At 38.4% G+C, this 18,201-nt stretch overlaps 1 long non-coding RNA gene across 1 annotated transcript; it reads left to right on the top strand.

Annotated features, from left to right (window-relative positions):
• The first annotated feature begins 502 nt into the window (after positions 1-502).
• Positions 503-1,877, top strand: LOC148843845 (uncharacterized). The gene is made up of 2 exons (XR_016103810.1): positions 503-1,011; positions 1,220-1,877. It is a non-coding gene; the product is annotated as an uncharacterized LOC148843845 (long non-coding RNA).
• The last annotated feature ends 16,324 nt before the right edge of the window (positions 1,878-18,201 follow it).

The raw sequence follows: 18,201 nt of genomic DNA, 5'->3' as shown, positions 1-18,201 counted from the left end.
GGGGAGGAGAAAATTCAAGGATTCTTTGTCCACGACAAGGTGCCCCGCCCATACCCCCTGCCATCGGGAATGGGGTAGAGTATCTTAACTGCGGGGCAAGAATGAGGAGGGGTGCCTCACCCATTTCAATTCCTAGTAACTAATCATGAATAAAAATGCCCTTTTCCATACACATGAAACCAACACAGTAACAATCAATAAATTAAAAACTGACTTAGAACCAGAGCTGCTTTACCTAGGTTTCTGGGTCAACAGTTCGGTAGTCTAGTTCGAATGGATGGCTTATTTCAAATTAAAAAAAGATGAAATACAAAAACCTTCCTTGGAGGTTTTGACAATCATAAAGACTTTCCCTATAATTTCAATTTAGAAAAAACCTCCCCTCTATTTTTAAAAAATTCAATAAATACCTTCCTTTCACCAATAACCAAAACGGAAAACATGAAAAAGATGATATTTTTTTAAAATACCTATTTTATTCTTTTATGAATTAAAATAACCTATCTCAGAAAATCCATAATCAACCCGAACATTGTTCATCTTCTTCCTCACGACGCTGCTTGAACGCTGTCCCGCTCGACGAATTTGGTTCTATTTGGCTGACCGCTAATGGCACATCGATTATACAAGGAGAAGAGTCTCCGTCTCTCCGCCTCTTCTACATCGATCTCCTCGACTACGGTTCTCTTGTGGCCACGATTAATGGAACCGTCAACATATTCCACCTTGCTTCCCCTGCATTGTGGATAAAGTCGAAGACCCTAAGGTCCTTCTCGGAGACTTTGAGGCAGAACAAATGAAAAAATAATTGTATTTAATTAATTGAGAGAGCTTTTGGATCTGGCGATCAAAGGAACGATTAATGTGCTGAAAGCGGCGAAGGAGTGTGGGGTGAGACGGGTGGTGGTAGCGTCATCGATCTCCGCCACCATACCAAGTTGGTACTGGCCTGCTGATGTCGTCAAAGGGGAGGACTGCTGGACGGATGTCGACTATTGCAAGCAGAACGAAGTGAGTTTTCCAATTACCTTTCTCGTATTTTCTAGTTGAGGTTCGAATATTCGGTTAGAATTTAATTTCCTAGATTTTTTGGAGTGATACTGTTATTTGGGAATGTGCCTCTGAATTATCGAACCCATCCATCTCCTTTGATGGAAAAAGTAAAATTTCATTCACACGTCTGTAAATTAAAATTCACGTAGTTAGTCCAAAAAAACAGTGCAGGATTGTTAGAAAAAAACTGAGGAGCCTCTACGAATCGGATGGAGGTTGAAGTCGGAGCACATCGTTTGTCGGGTCAAGAGTGAAGAACTGAACCCCAGTCTCGAAGCACCCACATCCAACTGTACAAAATTCTTCTCCAATTGAAGTGTCTCTGATAGGTCGATGCCTGGAACCACCGTATAAGAAATTAAAGAAGAGGGAAGGTTGGAGAGGGAGTGTACAAAATTCTTCTCCAACTTGCAAGAACGTGCATTTTCTTGTGCCTGCTTATATCGCTTCATAAGCGCATCTCAAGGTTCTTGCTAGTAGCTGCTCACCTAACCTGAATTGGCAGGGTATCTCTTATGGCAAAAAGATTTTACAGCATGATTACAAGATCGTTTTAGCGAGAAGAGGCCTTTGGCCTTGTATTGCTTCCAAATAGGTTAGTCTTTTGGCGTTTTGGCTGCGTTTGGAAAAGATGCAAATAAGTATGAGTGTAAATATGTAGAGTGTAAAACAGTGGATATAAGGCTGTGCTTAGAAATTGTGCAAATAGAGTGTAAATCCCATAAATTTGCTCTGTTTCACTTTTGCCTGTATTTGGCAACATTACAGATCAATGCATATTTACCTTAATAATAAGATGTGAAAGTACAATAAAAAAGAGTAAATTTGCATTCAAGTGAGCATTTGATAAAAAAAGGCATATACTTTATTGAAATTCGTGTTTGCATCTATTATAAATAAAAGTCTATTTGGTAAGAAGGTAAATTAGTCAGTGTCAAATTAACCCAATTTGTAATTTGAATTCAATTAATTTGATTAATGCTTGCACTCCTAGCATTATATCAATGATATTTTGTCATTTGAATTCAAAATAATAATAATAATAATAATAATAATAATAATAATAATAATAATATAGGATTAGGAAGCTTAAGAAGGACCCCACTCCCAATCAAATCTAAGAAAAAGATTGAGCCACAACACCATAGCACATCATAGGATGCCACAACACCAAACGCTAGATCACATAAGGAAAGGTATTGTAGCTAGCGTGCTCAAGGACACGTGGTGAGACCACATTCCTAGAGAATCATGGTGGCGAATCCCTGATTAGCACAGAAAGAAAACATATCAATATGATTCTGAATTTTTAGAGATCAATGTTATGCCATTTGAGAGTGATTAATTTAAAAATAAGTGATAATTCGAATAATCATTTATTTTTTAAGTGTTTATTTTTTTTTAAATATGGATTTATTTTATATTAGGCATTCGATAGTCATTTTCTCTAATAAGCACTAAGCATTTGTGACAATTTGTTCTTCATTTTTTTCAAAATTTTAAAATATATCATTTGAAAGCACTTTTGTAAAAGTACTTTTAAAAAAGCACTTTTACAAAAGCATTTTTTTGAAAATACTTTTACGAAAGCACTTTTTAATAAAGTACCCTTACGTAAGCACATATATAAAAGTACAAAAGTACTTTTGTAAAAATGCTTTCATAAAAGTAATTTTGTAAAAGTGCTTTCAAAACGTGTTTTGTAAAAGTGCTTTTGTAAAAGCACTTTTATGATAAAAGTGGTTTCATAAAAGTACTTTCTTAAAAGTGCTTTTATAAAAGTGTTTTCGTAAAACTACTTTTATAAAAGTCCTTTCGTAAATGTGTTTTCATAAAAGTATTTTTATAAAATTCAACTAGGGATATTTTTATAAGTGGTATTTAAAATTCAACTAGGGATAACTTTGGAAGAAAAAATTGAATAAGTGCTTATACAATAAGCACTTAAAAAACTGGAAATTTGAGCTTAAAAAATAAGCCCTTATTTTTAAAATAAGAACTTATTTCGGACTTATTTTTCAAATACTAATAAGTGCTTAATGGCCCAAATAAGCACTTATTTTTAAGCACTCCCAAACATAGCCTTACAGGGTGCTTGGTTCCGTTTACATTTATTCAGTAAATGTTTATTGATGGTGCCACATAGGCACCATCTCAGCATTTTCTCTCTCCTGCTGTTCTACATACATCAAAAATGTAAAAATTGAACTTTGGTTTATGTGCATGCCAGCCGTTTGTAGAAATTATTTTTTGAAGCTTCCACAAACGGTCAGGCGTTTATTCACTATTACGCTGAAGTGGCGCCTAATGGTTCCTAGTGGCGCCTATTTGTCATAAACGGTTGCAATTATTGCATTTCTTGGTTTTACCAGCAAATAAAGTACAAACGTTTATTCAATAAACATAAACGGAACCAAACACATACTTGGTCCGTCAGTAACAAATTTATATTAGATTGGGTTAGATTAAGCCAATATCTGGTCCATTGATATAAGATAAGAATATATGTGTCAATGGACCGGGCTCGGGTTGAAACCAATCTAAATCAAAATAAATTTGAACAGATTGGATGGTCTAGACATTGAATTGGACTGGTCCAAATTGATCCAAAACATTCATTGGATTGGATTGGACCAAATCCAATCAAATTGACACCATATATATATATAGATAGAGAGAGAGAGAACCCCATTGTAGTGACACACAACTCTCATAGGCATTTTGTGAAATTATTCTTAGCTACATATCCAGCACACGTACACCGGCTTTCTCCCATTTTTGTTTATATTATGTACTGAGGTGATGTCAAGACTATTGGAACACAAACTTCATCAGGGTCACCTGCATGGCTTCAAATTTGGGAATTTTGGTGTTTGGCTTTCTCATCCGTTATTTGCTGATGATCTTATTATATTTGGCCATTGTACCCATGAAGAAATTTCCTCCATCTTGCAATGTCTTTAAATTTTCTATAAATGGTCAGGATAGAAATTCACAAATTCCTATATCCACTTTAGCCCCAATACCCATAAGCGTTTGCGTCATCAACTTGCTTCAAGTACTTTAACATTCTTTGGAATATATGGCTTACCCGCAAAGACTCCATCGTTCATCACAATCTCTGTAGCCTAGAACAAATTATGCAGAAAGCCAACTTATCCTAGGCATTAGTGGAAGCAACAGCAAAAGCTCAAGTGCTATAGTCCCAACAAAGTGGAGTTTTGCACAAGTTTGAAATGATAAAAACAGAACAAGAATTTTGAGAATGGTTCGAATGGTGATTTTACCATAACCATGATCAATATTTATAATTGAGTCAGAAGACACCAAGTACAACACTAACTAGTATTGGTTACAATAGGAGATATAGGAGGATAATGATTATCTAACTAGTTTATCTAGAGAAGAGAGTAGTCCTAGATAAACTATAACTGAGATTAACCAGTTTGAGTGGAGTCTTAATATCTAACCAATGATGTGGTAACTTTTGGTGAAATGTCACCATTATCTTTAATACGCCCCCTCAAGCTAATGGGCATAGGTGTTAGATAGTTTTTGTATACCCTTAGCTTCAATCAGAATGATGTACTTTATGAGTTTATTGTAAATGAATAAAATTGCATATTTGATTCATGTTCCCTTGGTATGGGGAACATGTTCCCTAGTGGGTCAGTCTGGGGAGACCTATCCTGATAAGACTGACACTGTGGTGCCACCAAGTCAGTTGGGGTGGCCTGTCTTAGCTGCCAGGGTGAGACCCTAAGCACATACAGTGTAAGATTAATTGAATCTTTGAACTATACCAGATTTCCAGTATTGCCCTGTACCTTGGAGATTGATGGGAAAACTGAAAAGTTACACCCGACCCCTATACTCGATTATGATACTATACTAGGTGTCGGATTGGGCTGTCTTTGATGTACCAATCAGTGAGATCCTTAGCGGGGGTCAAAACCTGATATATTGGGACAGTCTGAGAATTCATCTGAGTGGATGATCATAGTGACAGGATCAGCCCCTTTGTCGGACAAAGGTAATGATCGGGGATGCACTCTCATTGAAGGAAACCAAGACTGCCGGCAGACAATTTCAATTGTTGAGATTTGTTTTGCACAATATATTTTATATGAGATATAAAAGTATATATAAAATGGTTTCTAAAAGGTTTGCAAAAGGTTTTAATTACCGGGATCCATACAAGTAGAAAGTGCAACACTGTTCCTTGCAGCCGAGGGAGAGGTCCTCTCTTGTCGGATAGTGTATGATCATTATGGGCTGAGACGTTAAGTGTAAGACCATTGAGGATAATACCTGATGGGCTAATCTTGCATCTGCCCACAGTCCCTGGGTGTTATAAGGTGACTTGGCCTAGGGATCAGTTAGGGTTAATGTTGGGCCCATAGAGCCCATTTGATGGGTTTCAGGGGGTGCACTATCCATAACAGTGTATTCGGCCAGACCTTGTAACAATGGCTGGGCCGAACCCATGTGGCTGATGTGTAGATCAATGCTTGGGTCCCACGCCATACAAGGAAGCCCAACTGGGTAGTAGTTAGGAAGGTTAAGTGAGCACACAACCCTAATGGGCCTAAAGCCCATTTCAAACTGGGCTATTTAATTAGTTAATTATGGGGCGAATTTTGAGATAGATTAGCAGATAGGATAGGGTCTTGACCCTATCCTCTTAGAGAGTCCAGATCTGAATGTGATTCAGATCTAGAAACCTCCTAATGAGATTAGGAGAAAGCTAATCTAATCTGCAGATAAGATAAGGGTTTATCCTTATCACTTGAAGAGAAGGCTGTTACAAATATGATTTGGATAAGCAGCTCCTAATTGGATCAGGAGTTGATCCTTTAGGTTAACAAAAAAAGGAAGGGGGCGGCAGCCTTTAGATGAATGAGATATTCACATCTCCTTGAGTGCTGAAATCACAGAAGGAAGAATTAAGCATCCCTGCAGAATTCTTTCTTGCCGCCCCTGTTTGCCAGTTTGATCTCCAGCTGTGGGAGAAGTCAAGATTCGATCTTGACATCAGTTCTTTGAGAAAGAATTGATAGGAAGCTGTGCTCACGTGCCATCCTGCTACTTCTTGCAAAGGACAGAGTTCTTGGAGAAGAATACTACTGATTCTGCTCCATTCTACAATGTGCCATCTTTAGTGGGAGCAGTCTTTGGATCCTTCCTTGGGCGTGAACACCTTCGTTGGGGGATATTATTTCTCCGTATCAGGTATAATCCTCTCCTACTCCTTTTGGTTCAGATCTGGTTCAATTTATGGTTCAAGAATGACCCTTGAAAATATGATTTTTTAAATTGGGAATGCGATTCCTAATTGAAGGAAGAGAAAAAATTTTGAAATTCGCCCCCGTATTCCACAATCTTTGGGCGTCCATACGATGGATCTCTCATCCCTTCAATAGGAAGCACATGCAGCCTATCTACTATTGATGTGAACTGCAGAGATGATAGAGGCTTGGTGAAGTTGTCAGCAAGTTGGTCAAGAGAAGGAATATGTTGTATCTGAAATGAACGCTTAAGAAGATCTCGGAGAAAGTGGAAGTTGACTTCAATATGGCAGGTGCGAGCATGAAAAATTGGATGAGCAACAAGATAGCAAGCACCCACATTATCACAATGAAGGGCTGGAACTGAAGACAGTCCAACTCCTAGATTTGTTAAGAGAGACTGCAACCAAAGTAATTCGGTGGTGGTATTGGCAAGAGAATGGAATTTAGTCTCCATAGTAGAGCGTGCAATTGTCTGTTGTTTCTTAGCACTCCAGCTGACAAGATGAGAGTTAAGAAAGATACAATAACCACCAGTGGATCGTCGATCATCTGGACAATCGATCCAATCAGCATTAGAGAATGCAATAAGGTGAATAGATGACTTTGAGGAGAAGAATAATGCAAGATATAAGGAATGTTTGAGGTATGCATTTTACTACCATCCAATGTTCATTAGTGGAATTATGCAAAAAACGACAAGCCTTATTAATTGTAGAACTAATATCAAGCCGAGTGAGAGTGAGATACTATACTCCCCCAACAACAGTCCAATACTGAGAAGGGTCAGGGAGAGGGGAGCCATGGAGCTACAAAAGCTTAGTAGATGCTTCCATCAGAGTGGAACTGTCTTAACACCATCAAGACCAGCACATTGAAGAAGATCAATAATATACTGGTGCTGGTTGAGATAAGTCCATGTGTATTCCTATGAGCTTCAATAAAAATAATGTAAAGAACCAAGATCCTTGAGTTTGAAGGTATGGGCTAGGCTATGAACAAGAGACTGAATGAGAGACAGAGAGGTCCAAGTGAGTAGTACATCATCCATATATAATAACAAATAAACACGATGATCCCCTCTAGAGTAAATAAACAACAATGGATCACAATGAGAAGCATGAAAGCCCAACTTAGTAAGTTTAGTTCTAAACCGAGAGAACCATAAAGGGCTTTGCATAATTTGCAAACATGAGAGGGGTGACCAACATCATCAAAACCCTTTGGCTGCCACATGTAAATATTCTCAGTGGCAAGCTCATTGGGAAAGGCATTATCGAAATCTAGTTGGTGAACATCCCACTGTTAAGAGATCACAAGGGATAAGATAGTGCATATGGTGGCCGGATTAACAACAAGGCTGCGAGTGTAAGAAAAATCAACCCTGGTATCTAGGTGAAACCCTGAGCTACCAAGCATGATTTATAGCGATCCACAGATCCATCTGGTTTTCATTTAATTTTATATACCCACTTAGAAACCAACCACATTCATAAAGGATTGATGCGGTACAAGCTCCCATGTCCCATTTTCTACTAGAGCACTGAACTTTGTTGCCATGGCGTCACACCAATGTTTATATTTGGAGGTTTGTGAGTAAGAAGTGGGTTCAAATTTAGTAGCTGCCACTATAGAGTTAAAACAAAGAGGTAGTGGATACCGAGTAGCAATAGAAGCAGATGGAGAAGAAGCAAAGCTCATGGAACAAGTCTCCATAGAATGGGTGTGAGTCGAAGGAATAGGAACCGACTGAGTGGTATCCAAGATCTCTTGAACTAGCCGAGTGTACGGGCAAGCCTGAGGTGAAGAGCCTGACCTAACCGGGTTGGGATCAGAAGCTGTAGAAGTAGACCCAAAAGAAAATAAACTAGGTGACACCGAATATGAAGGAGAGTGTGGGACAACAACTGGTGGAGGTGCTGGACTTTGTACGGGAGCCGTATAAATTAGAAGAAGTGAAACTTGCTAGTGCTAGACGTTGGAGATGTTGTCAACGATGGTACACCTGGAAAGTATTGCTTGTTAAAGACATGGCAACTGATATATATGCGACCAGTTTTCACATCATAGCAGCGATAACCTTTGTGTGAGGAGTTGTAGCCTAGGAAAATGCAAAGAGATGATCTGAATTCCATCTTATAGTGATTGTATGGTCATAGAAAAGGATAGCAAGAACAATCGAAAGTGCAAAGTAGATAGTAATCCAATGGCTAGCCAAATAGAGTTTCATATGGAAACTTGTCATTAAGTGTTGGTGTGGGGAGGTGATTGATTAGAAATAATGTAGTTTTGGCGGCATCAGACCAAAAAATTTGAGGGAGAGAGGAGGATGCCACTAGGATGAAGGTGGACACTATCATGTGTCGATGCTTGCATTCAACAGTACCCTTCTATTTATGAGTGTGTGGCCAGGCAAGCCGATGTCCAATGCCTTGTGAGTCAAGATATTGTGCGAGCTATAGGTATTTTCCTCCCCATTCATATTGAAAAAGTTTAATTTTTACATCAAATAAATTTTCAACATGCCTTTTAAACATAAGAAAAATGTCAAATACATCAGATTTTTGGTGCATGGGAAAAATACAAGAAAATTTTGAAAAGGCATCTACAAATAAAACATAATATCTAAAGCCACTACTATAAGCAATTGGCGCAGGTCCCCATACATCAAAATAAACTAACTCTAATGGATGACTATAAGAAGTAGAAGATATTGAAAGTGGAAAATGATGACTTTTGCCTAGCTGACACGCACCACACAATTGTGAACTAAACGAACCACTATATGGAAGACCAAACCGTGAAAGAACATTTTGAACAATTCTGGTAGAAGCATGCCCAAGTTGATGATGCCAAACTTGAGCTGAGGCTTTTTCTCCAATAAATGCAACAACACTACTAAGTGAAGAAGATGGATCAATTGTTTCTGAAGTAGGAAACTGATAGTGTCAAACTTTACTGGGTCCTTGAAGTAGAGCTCTCCCCATATGGTCCTTCAAGAGAAAATAATAGTGATGAAATTCAAAAATAACATTGTTATCCTTGGTAAATTTGCTGACTGATAGAAGATTTTCTGTATTTGATGGAACATGATAAATATCTTTTAGATGAAATTGATGGTCACCGAAATAACAAAAAAACTAATATTTTTAATTTGCAAACCTGCACCATTACCAATTTTCACCTGATCAGACCCATCATAGTCTGATCGAATTTGAAGGTTATCAAGTTTGGATGTGATGTGGTGCATCGCTCCTGAGTCTAGATACTAAACTAGATCAATTGAGATGAGTTGCTAGTGTGAAATGCAGTTGGTTCAAAAGTAGGATTCAAAGTAGATTGGTGATCACCACCAAGGAAGGAAATATCAAATCGACGACAACACTTCCACACCCCATGGCCAAGAATATTGCACAATTGACAAACAATGGTGTTGCGCCCTATACCATGTCCTAGACCATTAGTGTAACCACCACAACAACCTCTACCTCGACCACACTAGGAGTTATTGCGCGGCTACTAAGAATTATTCTTGTTGCTAGAGGAGGCAATCGACCTTAGTAGATTGGTTCTCTTAGAGCTAGGGGTGGATTCAAGCTGGGTCGAGCTGAATACTTGGCTATTTGAGAATGATGTACATTATGACATCTATTGTACATGAATAAAGTACATATTTGATTCATGTTATTATGGTATGTTACTGTGTAATACCCTTAAATTGGAGAGATATGAGACTCATGTTAGTTTAGAATCTTCACAGTCGTTGGATAGATCTAGGGAGATTTATCCTACCAAGGCTAACACTGATGTACCTCCAAGTTGGTTGGGGTTGCAAGTCTCAGATGCCAAGCTGAGACCTGAGGTACATGCAGTGTGGGTTTTCTTGAAACCCTGAACTGGACCAAGATTCTAGTATTGCCCTACACCTTAGAGATAGATGGGCAAAACTAGAATGTTACACCTGACCCCTACACTCGATTATGATACTGCACTAAGTGTCGGATTGGGCTACCTTTGATGTGCCAATCAGTGAGATCCTTAGAGGGGGTCAAAACCTAGGTACGCTGGGGCAGTCCAAGAATTCATCTGAGTGGGTGATCATAGTGACATGATCAGCCCCTTTATCGTACAAAGTGAATAATCGAGGATGCACTCTCTATGATGGAAACCTAAACTAGTGGTAGTTGATTTCAACCGTTGAAATTTGTTTTTGCAAAATATATTTATATAGAGATATACATATATATATATATACATTATGGTTTCAAATTGTTTGCCAGAAGTTTTAATTCTCGGGATCCATGTGAGTAGAGAGTGCAACACTACACCTTGCAACCAAGAGAGAGGTCCTCTCTTGTCGGGCAGTGTTTGATCATGAGCTGAGAGGTTAAGTGTAAGACAATTGAGGATTATACCTGATGGGCTAATTTTGCATCTCTGCCCACAGTCCTTGGGCCTTCATAAGATGGCTGGACCCAAGGACCATTTAGTGTAAATGTTGGGCTCATTAAGAGCCCATAGTGATGGACTCAGGGGTTCACTGTGTTCAGTAGTGAATTCGGCCAGGCCTTGTAACAGAGGCTAGGCTGAACCCATGTGGCTGATGTGTAGATCAACGACAGGGTCTCACGCCATACAAAGAGAGGCAAGCTAGCCAGCATTAAAGTGGAAGTGAGCCTGAAAGCTTAATGAGCTCAAAACCCCATTTCGAACTGGGTAAATTAGATTAATAAATAGGGGCAGATATGGGATTTGGATCAACAAATAAGATAAGGGATAATCCTTATCCACTTAAAGAGTCCAAATCCAAATAAAGATTTGGATCAAAGGAACTCCTAATTTGATTAGGAAGGTTGATCTTTATCTGTAGATAAGAGAAGAGATTATCCTTATCACCTAAGAGAATAGGGTGAACCTCCAAAGACACTCACTGAATATAGAGAGAAGGCAACACAGTTAGACTGGTCTTGCCTTATGCTCTTTTTCTTCTTGCTCTTGCCGCTCTACCCTGTTCAATCTCTAATTCTTGGATTTGATCAAGATTCGATATTGATCTTTTTTCTTGTCAGAAGAAACAATTTAGAAGTTATTCTCATTGTCCCATTTGATTCTTGCTGAAGAATCACAAGTTCTTGGTGAAGAACTACCTGTTGATCCTGTCTCATCCTAAACTGTGTCATCTTCAGTGGAGGGAGAATTTGGTACACTCTTTGGGCATGAACACCTATGTTGGGAGGAGCATTCTCGTGTGGACTCCGTATCAGGTATATCCCTACCTTAATTTGGTTTCAAATTTGGTCCGGTTTGGTTACAAGAACGAACCTTGAAAATGCAGTTTTCTAAATTAGGAATAGGATTCCCGGGTGGGAGTAAAGAAATTTTTGAAATTTCACCCAGCCTTCCTGTAGGGTTTAGTTATCCATATGATGGATCTCCCATTCCTTTAGTGGTATTAGAGTCAGGTTCAAGTGTTGAACCAAATTAGAACAGATTTAAATCTGCGTAAATGGGCAGAAGGCGTTCTACCCGATTTGTGCAGTTAGCGTTTTTTTTCTGAGAATTGGTTCCCAGATTATGTGCAGATGATCTGGAAAATAAATCTTTATTATTCTCTAATATTTATAGAATTGTTCTGTGAATGTTTCTTGATTTTCTGGGCTGCACATGTGATGGAGATCGAATCTTTATGGTGCCAAGATTGACACACCTTGCGATTTCTATTCTATTAAATTCTCATATGTAAATATATATATATATATATATATATATATATTTTAGACAAATTGTATAGGAATTTGATGTGATCTAATAATAGAAAAATTAGTTTTTTCTATTTTATTTCCATCTGGAGATCATTGGAGGGTGCAACAGAGGAGAAGAAATTTTTGCAGAAACAAGTTCTGCAATCTGTGATTTTATAGATATCAATTATGCAATCTACGATTAACTGTTCTTTGCTTGTTTGCAGGATATCCAAGAAAATCATAGTGCAACCCTCTGATTTTAGTTTCTTGATAATTTGATTATCTTGAATTAATTTATTTTCAGATCATTATTCTTGAATTAAATCTTGAATTGGACACCAAAACTTGGGTCGATTTACACCAGATTTGATCTAAACTGGTTGGATCGAATTGTTGTTTTGATGGGGTTGGTTTTTCTAACCCTAATTCGATTTAGGCCAGAGGGTTAATGGCCCACTTCAAACTTTAATTCGGCCCACCTCTGTAAAACCTAAATTTAATATGATAAAACTGAATTAGCTCTAATTTAGCTACATAGGCCAAACTTCCTTTTATAGTACAACCCATGTACCTAGATAATGTTATATGATAACATTATGGGCTCTGTTGGACTGATAATGATTTAATCTAATTAATTAAAGTTTTTATAGATATTCTAATTGATTGGATCAATTTATTTCATACATTTGATGTATGGATGTGTGATGTGCTATGTAAATGGACCATAAGTAATTGGCCCATGATTATTTCGACAGTGGCTCTTTTGCACACCATGGCTGAATGCACATCATTGTCATGGTGTCCGTAAGATCATTGTATGATCTCCCCATTTGGTGAACTCCACATCAGCTTCCTCCCCAAGAGGAACCGTGCAGAACCCTAGCCGTTTAGGGCCCATTTAAATCTGGCTTTGAGAAAGCCAGTGGGAGTCACTTTGGTTTGACCTAAATAAAACTAAGGCATAATATTTCGTTCCCTTCACTGAAATATGAGTGCATTTGATAGGGAGATTCATATGATGAACTCTCTAAAGATCTTTCATCATTAACATGAAGATGGGTGCTTCAGTAATGAGAAAATGCACCATAAAATTGGGTTATCCATTTGCTGTTAGAATTGTTGGGTTGTTTTATAAGATGATAGGGACGTCATAGACTGATGTGGGAGGGGCCTATCCTAAAATGGAAGACTCTCTCATGGTACATTGGCATTCATGAATATGATGGGTAAGCACTCATTGGACAGAAAGGTTTAACATAAAATGGCAATGAACCTTGTCTGATAGAGGCCAATGGGAAATCTCATGAGATGAGTGAATGTGATCATTCATAGAAGGTGGTGGGGTTATGCAGTTAAAATAGTTGGCTCCATGCACCTTATGTGGTTTCCCACATTTCCAAAGACATAGTTCGCAGTTTCTGTCATTGAGATATGAGGAAAATCTCAGAGATGAACAAATGGAAATGGAACATAGATTAAAACCGCATTCCTGAATGAAGATCTTACTAAAGATATCTATACACAACAACCGCAAGGTTTTATAGCTGTAGGTCAGGAACACATGGTATGTAAACTTAATCGATCTATATATGGACTTATGCACACTTCTAGGAGCTAGAACATTTGATTTGACTCTACTATTAAACAGATTGACTTTGCGTAGAATCCAGATGAGCCTTGTGATTACAGGAAGACCAGTGGGGATAAGGTTACGTTCTTAGTTCTGTATGTAGACAACATTCTACTCATTGGGAATGATATAAGAATGTTGACTACGGTGAAAGTATGGCTTTCACAACAATTCTCCATGAAAGATCTTGGAAAAACCTCTTATATCTTCGGACTTCAACTCTATAGAGATAGATTGAAGAGGATAATAGGATTATCCCAATCTACTTACATTGACAAGATAGTCAAAAGGTACAGTATGGAGAACTCTAAGAAAGGAATTGTTCTTTTCAAGAATGGAGTCAATCTCTCCAAAGGTATGTCTCCCAAGACACCTAGGGAGATTGAGGGTATGAAGGAAGTTCCATATGCCTCTGCCGTGGAGAGCATCATGTATGCCATGTTGTGCACTAAGCCAGACATTGCTCAGGCCATGAATGTGGTAAGTAGATACCAGTCTAACCTAGGACAAGTGCATTGGACCGTTGTGAAAAACATAATAAAATATTTTCGAAGGACAAAAGAGTTTTGTCTTATATTCGATGGTAGTTCACTATAGATCGTCGAGTATACTGATACCGACTGCAAGTCAGATCCAGATGGTAGAATGTCTACATCTGGTTACATCTTCATTATGCGGCCCTAAGTAGTAAAAATAGTAGATTCCACAACCCAAGCCGAGCACATTGCCGTAAGTGAGGCTACCTAATGAATGAAGGTGTTCATTCTAGAATTTAGAATTCAGCACATCACCCATTCCATTGTTGTATGACAACACCGGATGTATGGGAGATAGATGTTAAAAGGTAGCATCAACGGAGAATGTGGCAGATCCATTGACTAAGCCACCAGCACAGAAAGTGTTTGAGAAACACATGGAAAGTATGAGACTCTAGCTTGTACCCGATTGGACCTAAGTGCAAATGGGAGTTGTTAGACAGTGTATACCCTTAGCTCCAATCAGCATGATGTACATTATGACATCTATTGTAAATGAATGAAGTACATATTTGTTTTGTGTTATTATGGTATGTTTTTATGTAATACCCTTAAACTGGAAACATATGAGACTTATGTTAGTTTAGAATCTTCATAGGTGTTGGATAGATTTGGGAAGATTTATCCTACCAAGGTTGACATTGATGTACCGAAAAGTTTGTTGGGGTGGCTTGTCTTAGCTGCCAGGGTGAGACCTGAGGTACATGCAGTGTGGATTTTCTTGAAACCCTGATCCAGACCAAAATTCCAATATTTCCTTGGACCTTGGAGATAGATGGGCAAAACTGGAATGTTACACTTGACCCCTAGACTCGATTATGATACTGCACTAGGTGTCGGATTGGGCTGTCTTTGATGTGCCAATCAGTGAGATCCTTAGAAGGGGTCAAAACCTGCGTATGTTGGGACAATCCAAGAATTCATCTGAGTAAGTGATCATAGTGATAGGATCAGCCCCTTTTTCGGACAAAGTCAATGATAGGGGATGTATTCTCTCTGATGGAAACCCAAACTACCGGTAGTTGATTTCAACTGTTGAAATTTGTTTTTACACAATATATTTATATAGAGATATACATATATATACATTATGGCTTAAAAGTGTTTGCAAAAGGTTTTAATTCCCGAGATCCATGTGAGTAGAGTAGCACTGCACCTTGCAACCGAGGGAGAGGTCCTCTCTTGTCAGGTAGTGTTTGATCATTATGAGCTGAGAGGTTAAGTGTAAGACCACTGAGGGTTATATCTAATGGGATAATCTTGCATCTGCCCACAGTCCTTGGGCCTTCATGAGATGGCTGGACCCAAGGACCATTTAGTGTAAATGTTGAGCCCATTAAGAGCCCAAAGTGATGGACTCGGTGGCTCATTATATTCAATAGTGAATTCGGCCAGGCCTTGTAACAAAGGTTAGGTTGAACCCATGTGGCTGATGTGTAGATCAATGATAGGGTCCCATGCCATACAAAGAGAGGCAAGTTAGCCAGCATTAAAGTGGAAGTGAGCCTGAAAGCTTAATGGGCCTAAAAGCCCATTTTGAAATAGGTTAATTAGATTAATTAAATAGGGGCGGATCTGGGATTTGGATCTGCAGATAAGATAAGGGATTATCCTTATCCACTTAAAGAGTCTAGATCCAAATAAAGATTTGGATCAAAGGAACTCCTAATTTGATTAGGAATGCTGATCTTTATCTGTAGATAAGATAAGAGATTATCCTTATCACTCAAAGAGTCCAGATCCAAATAAAGATTTGGATCAGGAAACTCCTAATGAGATTAGGAAATTGTCTCTTTAAGGCCATAAATAAAAGAGTAGGGCGAACCTCCAAAGACACTCAATGAATACAGAGAGAAGGCAACACAGTTAGAACGATCTTGCCTTATGCTCTTTTTCTTCCTACTCTTGCCGCCCTACCTTGTTCGATCTCCAGTTCTTGGATTTGATCAAGATTCGATCTTGATATTGTTTTTTGTCACAAGAAACAATTTAGAAGTTGTGCTCACTATCCCATTCGATTGTTGCTGAAGAATCACAAGTTCTTGATGAAGAACTACCTGTTGATCCTGCCTCATCCTAAGCTGTGTCATCTTTAGTGGAGGGAGGATTTGGTACACTCTTTGGGTGTGAACACCTACGTTGGGAAGAGCATTTTTGCATGGATTCCATATTAGGTATATCCCTCCCTTAATTTGGTTTCAGATTTGGTCCGATTTGGTTACAAGAATGAACATTGGAAATGCAGTTTTCTAAATTGGGAGTAGGATTCCCAGATGAGAGTAAAGAATTTTTTGAAATTTCGCCCAACCTTCCTATAGGGTTCGGCCATCCATACGATGGATCTCCCATTCCTTCAATTGCGCCCTCTACCATGTCCTGGACCATTAGTGTAACCTCCACAAACACCTCTGCCTCAGCCAGACTAATTATTGCGCGACTATTGAGAATTATTCTTGTTGCTAGAGGAGGCAAGATTAGTAGAAGCATTATCGTCGACCTTAGTAGATTGGTTCTCTCAGAGCTAGGGGTGGATTCAAGCTGGGCCAAGCTGAATACTTGGCTATTTGAGATCGTCTTGTTGAAATTGTGTTAGGATCGAGCTTGAGCTCGAGCTCGATTCGAGCTAGAGATTAGAGCTTGAACTTGGCTCGGCTCAAGCTCGATTGCAAGCCAAGTTTTATTTTTTTTTTTGAATAAAAAGTATACATATAAAAATATTTTTTTATTTTACATAAAACAAATTAAGAATTATAAAAATTATTTATTATATATTTATATGTATATGTATATGTATGTATATAATAAAAAATTATTTATTTATCATACTAGGCTCGTGAGCCTCATGAAATGAGTTTCATTGGGCTCGATCTCGACTTGATTAGCAAACGAGTCTATATATTAGGATTGAGCTTGGTTTGAAGCTCGATTTAAACCAAGCAGAGTCGAGCTCAAATAGCTCATGAAAAGCTTGGCTTGTGGCCACCCCTACTTAGAGCCACGATTCATGGTTAAGTAATTGACCAACAATATCAGAGATTCTTAGTTTATCAAGATCAGATTGATTAGTAATAGAAGTAATAATCAATTCATACTTAGGTCCTAGTCTAGCCAAAATAAATAGAACAAGATCATGTTTCGAAATAGCTTCAACAACTGCTAAGAAATTATTGGCAATACCTTTGGCTTTCTGAATATATCTAGAAATAGAAAATGTACCTTTCTTGAGACTCTGAAATTTTCTCCTTAGTTGAAGAATTGTGGATCTATAGCATGAAGCAAACGGATCTAATGCTCCCCATACCTCAGCTGAGGAAGACATACCTACGACTTGGGCAAGAATGCCTTCTATAAGTAACGAAACTATTCAGCTTATTACCAACTGATCCAAATAGTACCAATGATCAAATGTTGGGTTGAAAATCTTCCTCGACAGATCCTCTGGGTCATCAATCTCTTCAGGAGGAGGAGTTTTTCCTTCTACCATTTCCATTAGTTTATGGGTTCTGTGGATTGGTGGAAGTTGTACACGCCATAGAAGATAGTTGTCGCTGTTCAACTTGATGGGCAAATAAGGTGTGATGTTTGGCATCGATGTTGGTGCTCCTGGAGTTATAGCTAAAGCCAATGATCCAAGACTGTTGATGCCTCCTTTGGCTAAGCTATTGATGGACTACATGATGAAGAGGCTCTCGCCTCTGGTAACAAGTTTGATATAATAAAAATAGAACAAGATTGCTGAGAATGGTTTGAATGGTGCCTTTACCAGAACCATGATCAATATTTATAGTTGAGTAAGAAGACTCCAAGTACAACACTAACTAGTGTGGATTACAACATGAGAGATAGGAGGATAATGATTATCTAACTAGTTTATCTAGAAAAGAGAGTAATCCTAGATAAACTATAACTGAGATGTGGTAATCTCTGGTGACATGTCACCATTATCCTTA

This window comes from Nelumbo lutea, chromosome 8, assembly GCF_056320005.1.
Source record: "Nelumbo lutea isolate HS-2025 chromosome 8, American lotus-T2T, whole genome shotgun sequence".
Lineage (NCBI taxonomy): Eukaryota > Viridiplantae > Streptophyta > Magnoliopsida > Proteales > Nelumbonaceae > Nelumbo > Nelumbo lutea.
This window is presented reverse-complemented; position numbering and strand designations above follow the sequence as displayed.